Below are 12721 nucleotides of genomic sequence, written 5' to 3'. Positions count from 1 at the left end.
TTGGTCCGCAATAGAAGTAAAATCCTGTAGTACTTCTTTATATTCCCTGCTCTGCTATCCAATAAATGAAAGTTATCGCAAATATACTAATAACCCAATTGTGCTTTACTCACTCAGAATATGGAGCCAAATTAGAAAGCATTTTAAGATGGAAAATCTTTTATCAGTGTTACCTCTGCAAGAGAACCACCTCTTTCAACCTTCGCAAGTATATCCAGTTTTTAATACCTGGAAAAGTTTTGGGATTAAAATGTTCAGAGATCTTTATATAGACAACATATTTACATCTTTTGAACATTTACGTTCAAAATTCAACCTCCCAGCTACACATTTCTTTTACTATCTTCAAATTAGAAATTTTGTTAAACAGAAATTGCCCGATTTCCCCCACCTTGCACCCTCCACATTGCTGGAAAAAATACTGCTCAATTTCGAGGAAATAAACACTATTTCCGCAATATATAAAATCTTATTAGAGTCCCTACCTTTCAAAGATCCAAGAGGACATTGGGAAGAAGATCTCTTAATCAATATATCAGAAAAGGAGTGGAAGGTAGCAAAGCAGAGAATTCACTCGAGTTCTATATGCGCAAAGCATAAAATTATTCAACTAAAAATTATATATTGAGCTCATCTGTCTCACTTAAAACTGTCCAAAATGTTTCCAGGGCAGGATCCAACCTGCGAACGCTGCAACCAAGCTCCTGCCTCACTGGGTCACATGTTCTGGGCCTGCACCAAACTAACATCATTTTGGACAAAAATTTTTAAGTGCCTTTCAGACAGCCTTGGTATCACAATCCCTCCTAACCCATTAACAGCTGTGTTCAGTGTTCTTCCAGATGGACTTGAATTGGAGAAGGACAAGCAAACGGTGATTGCATTCACTACACTTTTGGCATGCAGACTTATTTTGTTAAATTGGAAGAATCCTAATGCTCCTCTTATAAGTCAGTGGGAAACCGATGTTTTATATTATTTGAAATTGGAAAAAATCAAATTCTCAGTTAGAGGATCTGTACAAAATTTTTTCAAAACCTGGCAGGATTTAATCAATATTATTTTAGAATAAGAGAAATAACTATTACCGCATGTAACTCCCTTCTCCATCTCTTATTTACATATATATTTACTTCTCCCTTTCTTTTGTTTAATGTTGCCTTATTAAAAAGCCTTAAGCAATTTTCCTTTAGCTAAGCTCTCCTTCTCAGGGGTGGGGTTTGATTTGTCTTCAATTTTGTTGGGTTATAAATTGATCTGTTTGTATGTAATGATTACAATGAAAATTAATAAAATAAAATTATAAAAAAAAAAAAAAAATCTGGCTCACCTTAAATCCCTTCGCACCTCTCCGTCAGCGTCTTTTGTCTTGTAAATGTGCCGATCAAGACAAGCAGCCTACTATTCCATCCCCCCACCGCTGCAGAACGGGTACAAAGTCCTCCCAGCTCATGCCTCGATTATCTAGGAGTCCGCTACCTAGTGGTGTATACAGAAATAATAGTGGTGTATACAGAAATAATAGATCGTTATTTGGAACACATGCATTTCATGTGTGCTCTGTTTCAACAATAATCTGAGTAAACACATTGTTAAAACAGATAAGATTTTCATATTTTAGTAATAAATGACAAAATGCACACATAAACTATATAATGTGTGAAGCCTGAAGTCCAAAGATCAAATAAACACTTTCACAAAAGGTTCAAGGATGATACAACAGTTTCCGTGGCGCAGAGGTAAGAATTGCTGACATACTACCACCCCAAGGGGGATCTGACGCTGTTAGTTTTTATTTGAAACTGGGAGTAATTTTAGATGTGAGTGGTGTTTTGAGACAATGGAACTGGAAATTCTCAGATTTGGAGGGATAAAAGCTGACACACAAGCGTTTTTTTTTGTTTTTTTTTCCTATCTTGCCCAGTCTCCACATTTTGGTGCATGGTGGTGTTTCTTTTGTACTCCAGGACATGCAGAGTAAAGAATAATACAGAGAGGTCAGTTCCGCGCTATATGCAATCATCAAATTCAAATGTTAACAGTTCCCACACACCCAAGGACCGTCCTTCCTACATTTACGACATGTGTACCTGTTGCAATGTACGCACCTCTCTGTAATGTGGATTCTATTACATTGATGGGTCGCCTGACACTTTCCCAGGGGAAACGGCGGTCTTGGAACAGAAGCTTGTCGATGTTGCATACTCTTTTTCTTTTTCCATCGCCTTTTCTTGTAATAAGTGACAACGAAGTTCCTCTGCAAGGTGAGCCATGAACACTCTTCTTATTTTCTCAGTGGACCCCATACATGCATTGCACAATACATGTGTGTTGATCGCCACCAGGTCAAGCTTGTTATAGCACAAGCAGCTGGCAACCTGCGTGTTCCTGCTCGCACTGAATAAGCTCACACCTTCTGGTGCATGGTGTCAGCGCAGCACGGAAAAAAAAGAAAGAGACAAATAAAAACACGTGGTCACTGATTACAACGGCAAGATGGTTTGCGAATGAATATGAATAATGTTGCATCCGTGCCACAATGTTTTCCGAAATGTACTATACAGGTCATAAAATGAATAATTCCAAATATCATATATACCTATGTCTCTGTTTTTTGTCAGTGCGGCTTTGACATCATGGACCATAAGGTGCATACTAATTCAGCGTAAGCAAAAACACTCAATAAAAGTGAATTAAAAAAAAATCAAGTGACAATGTGATAGGAAGAAGGCAGATTCACCAGCATTTGTGTGTCAGCTTTTATCCATCCAGATCAGAGAATTTCCAGTTCCATTGTCTCAAAACACCACTCACATCTACAGTTACTCCCAGTTTCAAATAAAAACTAACAGCGTCAGATCCCTCGGGGGTAGTATGTATCGTGATCATGACTGAGAGAATAAAAGTGAAAAAAAAAACACTAACTTTTACAAGTACTATAAATTTACACCGGCTGTTACAGATGCAAATCAAATGTATGTGTTTATTGTATAATATTAACAATAAGAGCAGCTCACTATTCAAAACGGTAAATATACGAGGCAGTCAGGATCGAATAGGGGGACTCTTGATTACAAGTCAGCAATTCTTACCACTGCACCACGGAAACTGTTGTATCATCCTTGAACCTTTTGTGAAAGTGTTTATTTGATCTTTGGACTTCAGGCTTCACACATTATATAGTTTATGTGTACATTTTGTCATTTATTACTAAAATATGAAAAACATTTCTGTTTTAACGATGTGTTTACTCAGATTATTGTAGAAATGGAACACACATTAAATGCATGTGTTCCAAATAACAATCTATTATTTCCGTATAAACCTCTAGGTACCTGACTCCTAGATAATCAAGTCTGGAACTGGGAGAACTTTGTGCCCGTTCCACAGCGGTGGGGGGATGGAATAGTAGGCTGCTTGCTGCTTGTCTTCATCGGCACATTTACAAGACAAAAGATGCTGATGGAGAGGTGCGAAGGGATTTAAGGTGAGCCAGATTTACAAGTTTTTTCGTAGGCTTTGGTAATTCTAGTGTTAAATCCCTTGAAGTTATTCTGGGCTGACTGGAGAATCGTGACATCTTTCTCTGCTCTGAAATGGCTGCTTTGTGGCTTAAATTAACAGAAAAAGAAGCCATTGCCAGAAAGGTCAATCTTAGAATCCTGGGTATCCCTTCAAATGCCATGAAAGTTGACATGAAGCAGTATCTCTAGTCACAGTAGCAGCTCTGGTTCCCACATCTTCCAAATTTCAAGCCTGAGGTCATGCAGGCCCACTAGATTTGCAATGAGAAGACTGATTCAGTCCATCCACCACCTGTGATTATAAAGTTCCTAAGATACTTTAGCGAAGAAGTCAAAATCAACTACCACTGAAGATCACAAGATTCTTATCTTCCCTGACTAAAGTGTACAGACAGCACAAGCTCATAAAGCGATGTCCCCAGTCCTAAAAAAATGAAGAGATGCCTTTCTTCTCTTGCCAAAGTTTGCTTAACACTTACTGGCTCACAGCACCTCTTTTCAGTTAAATTAAGCAGGTTGTATTATCTCTCATTAACGGTAAGGTGCAGAGATCTGATAGGATACAGCCCAAACTAATGTCAACATTTTGGTCACATCTCACACAGCTGCTGCAGCTTGGGTTTTCATCTGCTACAGAGAACTTGCGTCTTCATCCCAATTTAAACTCTGCCATTATATTATTGCTTCTAAAATCTGGTAATGATCTGACAGATTGTTCCAGCTACATGCCACTTCACTTGATAAACTCCAACGTTAAATTACCTCTCAGAGTCCTGACCATTCATTTACAAACTGTTAAACACAAGCTTGTTCAAACAGATCAGATTGGCTTCATTCACGGTTCCTTCTGCAGTGGGTAATTTTTGTCCCTTGCTACATATAGTAATGATCAATCCTAAATGGCACCTGCTGTGCTGTTTTCATTAGATGTTTCAACAAACAGTTTTAAATAAAACCTGTCTTAGTGCTGCATGCACATCTCCGGGATGCTGGTAAAAAGTGAGATTCTTTTCATTCTCTAATTAGAAACTGATTTCAGTGTACTTCAGCTGGTAAGATCCTCCACTGTCTGTTTATTCTGTTTCAGACAATATTACAAAAGCTAACCTTCATGCCGAGGATGCAGATCCAGGCAGTGATGGTGCTGCTGTGCACAGCACATCTTTGGGTGCTGGTTGCTCACACACATCTGCTTTGGAAACGACTGGGGAACCATCTGTCTGTGTGCTGACAGGCACTGTTCTGGAGTCACAAAATGCAATAGTGGATGCTGTAAGAGATGTGGCCAATAAACTAAGGAATATAAGGGCTGTACTATGTGATACTGACTATAAATTAAATGAATTGGTTAAAAAATAAATTCTGCATCTGATTCCCTTTTTTTACGTTCTGCTAATTACACTCAAACAAAGTTTTAACACTGTCTGATTTGGCTGACCATTTGGTGGGTTAGGGTCAGGTTCATCATACTGCATCTTTTCAATTGTGGCAAGCCACAATTGTGCGCCACATTATGCAGCACGCTACACGCTTGCACATTGCAGCACACTTTCTATGGACTATACAGCAGCACATTAACAGAGTTGGAAATGCTTTCTATTTACAAAAGCAAATTTGTTCCCTGAATGCACTTTTATAGTGTAGCCTTAGTGCCTGATGCCACAAAGCATAGATTCTCTGCTCTAGACGTGGCTCTTGGAGGTGATTTGCTATCCTTAAAAGGGCTGCTTGCCTTTTGTCACACTAGTTGGAAAAAGCACAGTTGTTGTTTTTGTAAACTCACCTGCTATAGATGATGTAATGCCAACTCATTCTTTTTGTGAGTCAATCCTGGCTGATGTAACTTGTCCAGCTCCATTTCAATAACAATGTGCGTGCAATTGACTTCTCTGATTACATTTGGAAAACCGCATGTTGCTATGACTTGTGCTTTGATGTTTGCTAGTTCAACCACAGTGTAAGGAAATCTTGTATATCTGGATGACCAGCGAAAAATACCATCCCATACAGCTGGCATGGCACAACTCAGTGATGATTGTGAAATACCAGATCGGTCAGCAAATTCACGTAAAAAAAGGCCCTGTGGCTAAAAACCAGAGGGTGCACCGAATTTGCAAAGGAGCAGGTAGAGCACAATTCCTCAAAGTCTGCGCCAATTCAGCACACAGGTCCAAGAGAATAGCTTTTGGAAAAATCAACTTAGAAGCCAGTCATCTATAAATACGCGATCTCTTCTAATTCTTCCATTTGTGATGGAAGTTGAAATAGTTTGGCCAGTCCATGCACCACTGCTCTTACAGAATGGTTAATATCAAGTGCCTTAAATTTGTAAATGATATGCAATAAAATTTGGTTTATATGATTCAGTCTGCATCATGGATGTTACTCTGAAAGATAAAAGGAAACGACACAAAAACAGTAGCACTGCCTTGACGCTGGGTGCCGTCCATTTGCAAAACCGAGCAGAAATGTGCATATGCATGGTGTGAGGCTGCCGTGACAATGTGCTTGGCTTTATGCCAAGTTTAGTTTTTATACATCTCGAAGTGAGAGTGGAAACAGGCGTACACAACATTTTTGTGCGTACACACCGTTTATAGATGAGGCCCTAGGACATTAACATTCTTGTTTTTAATCCATTTCTGTGTCATGTTAGAAAACAAATCTTCTCCCAATGTGCAGGCTTCTTGCAGAAAGCATCAGGTTTTCCTCATGAATTCCCTATATTTTGCTGCATTCATTTTACCATCTACCCTCACAAATTGCCCAGTGCCTGCATGCAGAAAAGCATCCCCACAACATAATGCTACCATTACCATTCCCCTTGGTGGGAATGGTGTGTTTTTGACAACGTTCATTGTTCAAACATGGTATTTAGTCTGATGGCTGCAAAGGTCAATTTTATTCTCATCAGACCATAGAAAATTCTTTCAGCTGACTTCACTATGTTCTATGTGCCTTCTGGCAATATCTAGCCAAGATGCCACTCTCCCATATGTTGTAATTGATATCATTATTAAAATATTTTTTGTAAGCTTCCTTTAAGTGATTAAATTGATTTCCATGACAATGTATCCTATGATTCACTGGGAATGCGTGATGAATATCCCCTATGATTCACTGAAAATGAGTCATCAGCACAACTGTACAAAGGTCACTGTGTATTTTTGGATTATCATAGACTGTATAAACACAGAGATTCTGTGCTTTTCATTTTGTGACTCCTTGTATAAGAATTAAGCACTGTTTTTTTACTTTGATTTTGGGTTAGCATTTCTGGTCTTGACATTTCTCTTTTTGTCTCTCAGTACCGAACTTCACCTTGTTTTATGACATCTTTTATCCTGGATCTTCCATATAACATTTTTGAAGACTTACTTTTTCAGTCAATGCATCATAAAGCATTCAGACAACAGTTGCTGTATGCAAAGCCTCTCTAATCTGAACCATTCTAGCTTGTAACTCCTTCAGAGTAATCATAGGTTTCTTGGTCGTCTTCCTCTCTTGACACTCAGTTTTTGTGGACAGTCTGCTCCAGATTTACCTACTCTTCCATTTTTAAATTATTGATTTATCTGTACTGCAAAGGATTTTCTGTAACTTCTTTGTGTTTTGCAATTGTCTTTTTAAAGTGTTTCTTGGAGTGTTCTTTTGTTTTCATTTAATGAGTTAGGTGCATTTATACTACAATCAATTGAATCCCCTTGACTACAGACAAGTGATCTCCACTGAATTAATTATGTGATGTTTTAAACAAATTGACTTCACCAATGATGGCTTAGATGGGTCATATTAAAAATGGTGAACTCTTATACATTAAATTATTTTGTGTTTTATATTTGTAATTAATTCAGATCACCTTACATATGTTTCTGTTCACTTTGACATTAAAGAGTCTTTTTCCTGTTGACGAGTGTCAAGAAAGCCAAATTAAATCCACTGTGATTCATTGGTGTATAACAATAAAATGTGAATTCTTCCAAGGATGTGAATATTTTTGTAAGCACTGTAGTATATGATAATTGGAATTAATTTCTAAGATATTTAATTAAATGTTAAAACCCATTCAATCCATGTTTGGTGGCTGATACAGATTGACAGCATGTTGTTCTCTGACATGGATTTTTAAAAATGAATGTAGTGGACTAAGGACACAAAAACACAATTGGCCAATACAGACCACTAAACAATTGCCCTTGAACTGATTAAAAGACTGAATCTTTGCTAGGATAGTGTTTACTGATTATGGTTGCATCCATAAGATTTCCATATACTTAATGTTCTGGGCTCATGTAATTTCTTAAAAGCTTAGTAATGGATTTCTTAACAGACCCACTATCACTAGCAAAGCTGGTATACACAGCAATCACTGTGATTTAGGCAAATAATGATGAACAACTGCAAACTGAATAAAAGAATATGGAGGCAGTTCTTACCAGGCCTTTGAAGACCACTTGGGCACAGCCAACAGCAGTGTGTCTGTGTGCAGAGAGAATGTCAACCTCTTCAAGAGCTTTACTTACCCAAGCAGCAACATCCATGTCTCTGGTAACTCTTCCTATGAAGTTAGTGAATGGATTGGGAGAGCATGGGGGGTCATGAGATCACTGGAAAGGGGTGTGTGGTGCTCCCAACATTTCTGCAAAATGAAGAAGGTCCAAGTCTTTAGAGTCCTAGTGCTTCCTATTTTACTGTCTGGTTGTGAGACATGGATGCTATCCAGTGACCTGAGGTGAAGACTGGTTTCTTCAGAGAATCTTTGGGTACCACTGGTTTGACTTTTTGTTGAATGAGTGGTTGCTCATAGAGTCCCGAATGAGGCACATTACCTGCATTGTGAGGGAGTGCTGGTTACGGCACTGTGGCCAAAGCTGCAGCAGATAGATGATCATTTCCCTTGGGGAGGATTGGACTGCATGTCTACCTGGGAGGTCGCCAACCGGGATCCCAAGCTGTTTCATTGTGTGTGTTGGGTGCAGCAACGTGCTGTATCAGTGCATGCTCCCCAACCTGACTTCAGCCTGACTTACAACACTGAGATTAAACTGAAAATGTCAGAAGAGCACCTTCACCTTCTGAGATGTGGGATGAAGAAAGTAATCGTACTGCTGTACCACAGGATTTACTGACACATAGGGCAGAAAGATCTTTTAGGGACCTTCATAGTATTTGAATGGGAAATGATGACCTCTGATGGACTAAAAATCCATTTTTATGTTTACAGAGTTGTGAGATCTGCTCAAAAAACTCAAATAAGCTAATTCACCATTAGTCATAGAGATCTATTCTGCAAGAAAATGAGGTCAAAATAAAGCTTGTACTATTACAAAGGATTCCAACCACCCCAGCTCAAACTGTTCTCACTTTTGTAGGCTGACAGATGGTATTGTGGCAACAAATCTCAGATCAGCAGCTTCAGAAATACTTTCTGTACTCAAATGATAGGCATTGTGAATAACAGCACAATTTGAACACAGGATTGCTGCCATTAATAGATAGAAACTCTCTTGTGTAATACACATTTTTTACATTGCTCTTTGTAGCCTTGGCCTTACATACTAATGCTTTTTAATTACAACTGTAATTTACTTTTATTTTATTTTATTGTTACTGTGCCAACTGAGCATGAGTAAAAATCCCATTACAGTGGTTGCAAAAGGCAATAAAACTGCAAAGGTCTGCAAAGTTCATCTTGGAAAACTTTAAAGCCTGAACCCAAAGAAATAACAGGACAAAAACAATAAATGAGATAAAAAAAAGTAATCTTAATTTAAAGTACCAAAACATACTAGTCATAATAGTCGTGGTCTTGATTTAAGAAAATCCTACATATAACATCCATGATTTAAAAAAAATATCCCAGTATAACATACTAAAAATCTTTCTGAATTATCAATCATTCCAAGTATGGCTGTAGAAAATTGTATTGGTTGCGTGCAGTTAGTGGGCAGTGAGCTTCAGTTTTTATGTTACTATTTAGTTCGGGTATTACGTGGTTAGGGTTCATATCTGTTATACATGCATCTTAAAAAATAAAGGTGCTGGAGAAATTCTTCAATGCAACGCTATAGGGAAATTATCCACATGAAGATTCCAGAAAGATCCTTTAATTAGGTCTATAACAAGTTCTATAAATAATCATGAATAGATGGTAATAGATTTGTAAAATAAGGAGACCGGAGTAGCGTCCTTGATGCGCTCTGCGTTTTCTTCCTGGTATCGTGTTGGCGTCATCTGGGGTGCTCCAGTTTTCTCTCACAGTCCAAAAGCCCCTGATGAGTGCATGTGCAATGAGCTGGCACCCTGCCCAGGGGTTGTTCCCACATTGTGCCTGATGATTCCTGGGATAGGCTCCAGCTGCCCTGCCATGCATAAGTGGGTTAAGAAAATGAGTGGATTGATGGACTAATAGGATTCATAATTATAAAAGAATCCTTACTGCATACAATAATGCATAAATCACACAGTATGAGTTCATTTTTTTTCAGTCTGTTAATATTTTGCTGTTTGCCTAGACAGTAAAGATTTCTGTTTTGACCAAGTATTAGGATCCTTTTCAAATCCCAGAGAACCTACTGAGTATGCAAAGAACCCTTATCAGAATGAAATGATTCATTGACATGAAGCGGTTCTAAAAGAAACCACCCAATCCAGTACAATGCTATTACAGAACTGTTAATGTTAAGAATGTGCAATGGTGACCTGATAGAAGAATTGGCCTCATACATGAAAGAGGGTCAGAAAGCAGTTACAAATGTACAATAGCAGTAGGGTCAGGCGGCAGCAACAGTGCTATGTGAGCTGTATGAGGCAAAGATAGTGATGTGGACGCAGAGCTTTATCAGAAAATCTCTGTATCACAGAGACCATTATTTATGGTCAAAAGTTTTTTCCTGTATGCTGGTTTCTTGAGATTATTTTCATTTGAAGAATATTCTAATCTGAGAGAACCTCAGTCTAGAGTAACTACTTGTTTGGATCATAAGGAGTCAACTGAAGTGGTTTGAACATTTCAGAGGAAGCCCCCCAGAGTGGATTCAGGTTATGCTGGGAGTAAAATATTTTGTAGATGGGCTGGGAGCAGCTGCAGATCCTGAGAAAATATAGACTTATACAATTGAAATAAATACACGCTGCTACATTTGATACATCTAATTACATTTCAGATATACAGTATAGAAGTCAAATCACCACTGAAAAAATACAGGTACATTTTTATTCAGCAAAACATGTTTAATATGCCCCTCCTTTAACTGCCACCTTATCGTGGTGGAGGGGTTTGTGTGTCCCAATGATCCTAGGAGCTCTGTTGTCCGGGGCTTTATGCCCCTGGTAGGGCCACCCAAGGCAAACTGGTCCTAGGTGAGGGATGAGACAAAGAGCGGTTAAACAAACCTCCTGTGATGAATGAAAACTTTGGACGTCGTTTTCCCTTGCCCGGACGCGGGTCACCGGGGCCCCCCTCTGGAGCCAGACCTCCCTCGGGATGTGGTAGAAGTTCTGCCGGAGGTGGGAGTTGAAGCTACTTCTGACAGGGGGCTCTGCCAGACGTTCCCAGAAGACCCTCACAACAACAGTGGAACAGTGGACCAGCTCTACACCCTTAGCAGGGTCCTGGAGGGTGCATGGGAGTTTGCCCAACCAGTCTACATATGTTTTGTGGACTTGGAAAAGGCATTCGACTGTGTCCCTCAGGGAATCCTGTGGGGGGTACTCCGAGAGTATGGGGTACCGGACCCCCTGATAAGGGCTGTTTGGTCCCTGTACGATCGGTGCCAGAGCTTGGTCCGCATTTCCGGCAGTAAGTCGAACCCATTTCCAGTGAGAGTTGGACTCCGCCAGGGCTGCCCTTTGTCACCGTTTCTGTTCATAACTTTTATGGACAGAATTTCTAGGCGCAGCCAGGGCGTTGAGGGGGTCCGGTTTGGTGGAATCAGGATTGGGTCACTGCTTTTTGCAGATGATGTTGTCCTGTTTGCTTCATCAGGTCGTGATCTTCAGCTCTCTCTGGATCAGTTTGCAGCCGAGTGTGAAGCGGCTGGGATGGGAATCAGCACCTCCAAATCCGAGACCATGGTCCTCAGCCAGAAAAGGGTGGAGTGCCCTCTCAGGGTTGGTAGCGAGATCCTGCCCCTAGTGGAGGAGTTCAAGTATTTCGGGGTCTTGTTCACGAGTGAGGGACGAATGGAGCGTGAGATCGACAGGCGGATCGGTGTGGCATCTGCGGTAATGCGGGCTCTGCATTGGTCTGTCGTGACGAAAAAGGAGCTGAACCGTAAGGCAAAGCTCTCAATTTACCAGTCGATCTATGTTCCTATCCTCACCTATGGTCATGAGCTTTGGGTAGTGACCAAAAGAACGAGATCGCGAATACAAGCGGCTGAAATGAGTTTCCTCCGCAGGGTGTCTGGGCTCTCCCTTAAAGATAGGGTGAGAAGCTCAGTCATCCGGGAGGGGCTCAGAGTAGAGCCGCTGCTCCTCCGCATCAAGAGGAGTCAGATGAGGTGGCTTGGGCATCTGATCAGGATGCCTCCTGGACGCCTCCCTGGTGAGGTGTTCTAAGGCCCCGGGGAAGACCCAGGACACGTTGGAGGGACTATGTCTCTTGGCTGGCCTGGGAACGTCTTGGGATTCTCCCGGAACAGCTAGAAGAAGTGGCCGGGGAGAGGGAAGTCTGGGCATCTCTGCTCAAGCTGCTGCCCCCGCGACCCGACCTCGGATAAGCGGAAGAGGATGGATGGATGGATGGATGTTTAATATGAAATGTTGGGTAAAGAAAATTGAGGTGTATGTAATTAGAACACACTAAATTTGATAAATGAAAAAAATAATTCAGCATTTTTCACTGCTTCTGCCCTTCATTGACTGTTCAATAAGCATTAAAAATGTCTGGAAGAATTTTTATTTCTAATAACTTACATGAAATAAATGGAGTATATATTCTTTATTTGATAAAATAAAATAAAAATATTATTAATTTATACTATTGATGGCGGATTACATACCAATGAACATAGGGAATATTTCCATTAAGCATTTGTCTGCAATGCTAAGCTTCTAAAAGGTCAAGCATAGAAGAAGAAGAATGGCAGTGGCAATAGTGTGAGCTTGTTTTTTACTTTACACTTCATTTATTTCAATACAATTTTTATGATGGGCACAGCCTCAAAAAGACAAACAACTATTAAAGACCTCAG

This window comes from Erpetoichthys calabaricus, chromosome 8 (genome assembly GCF_900747795.2).
Source record: "Erpetoichthys calabaricus chromosome 8, fErpCal1.3, whole genome shotgun sequence".
NCBI classification, from domain to species: Eukaryota; Metazoa; Chordata; class Cladistia; order Polypteriformes; family Polypteridae; genus Erpetoichthys; species Erpetoichthys calabaricus.
Note: the sequence above shows the minus strand (reverse complement) of the source record.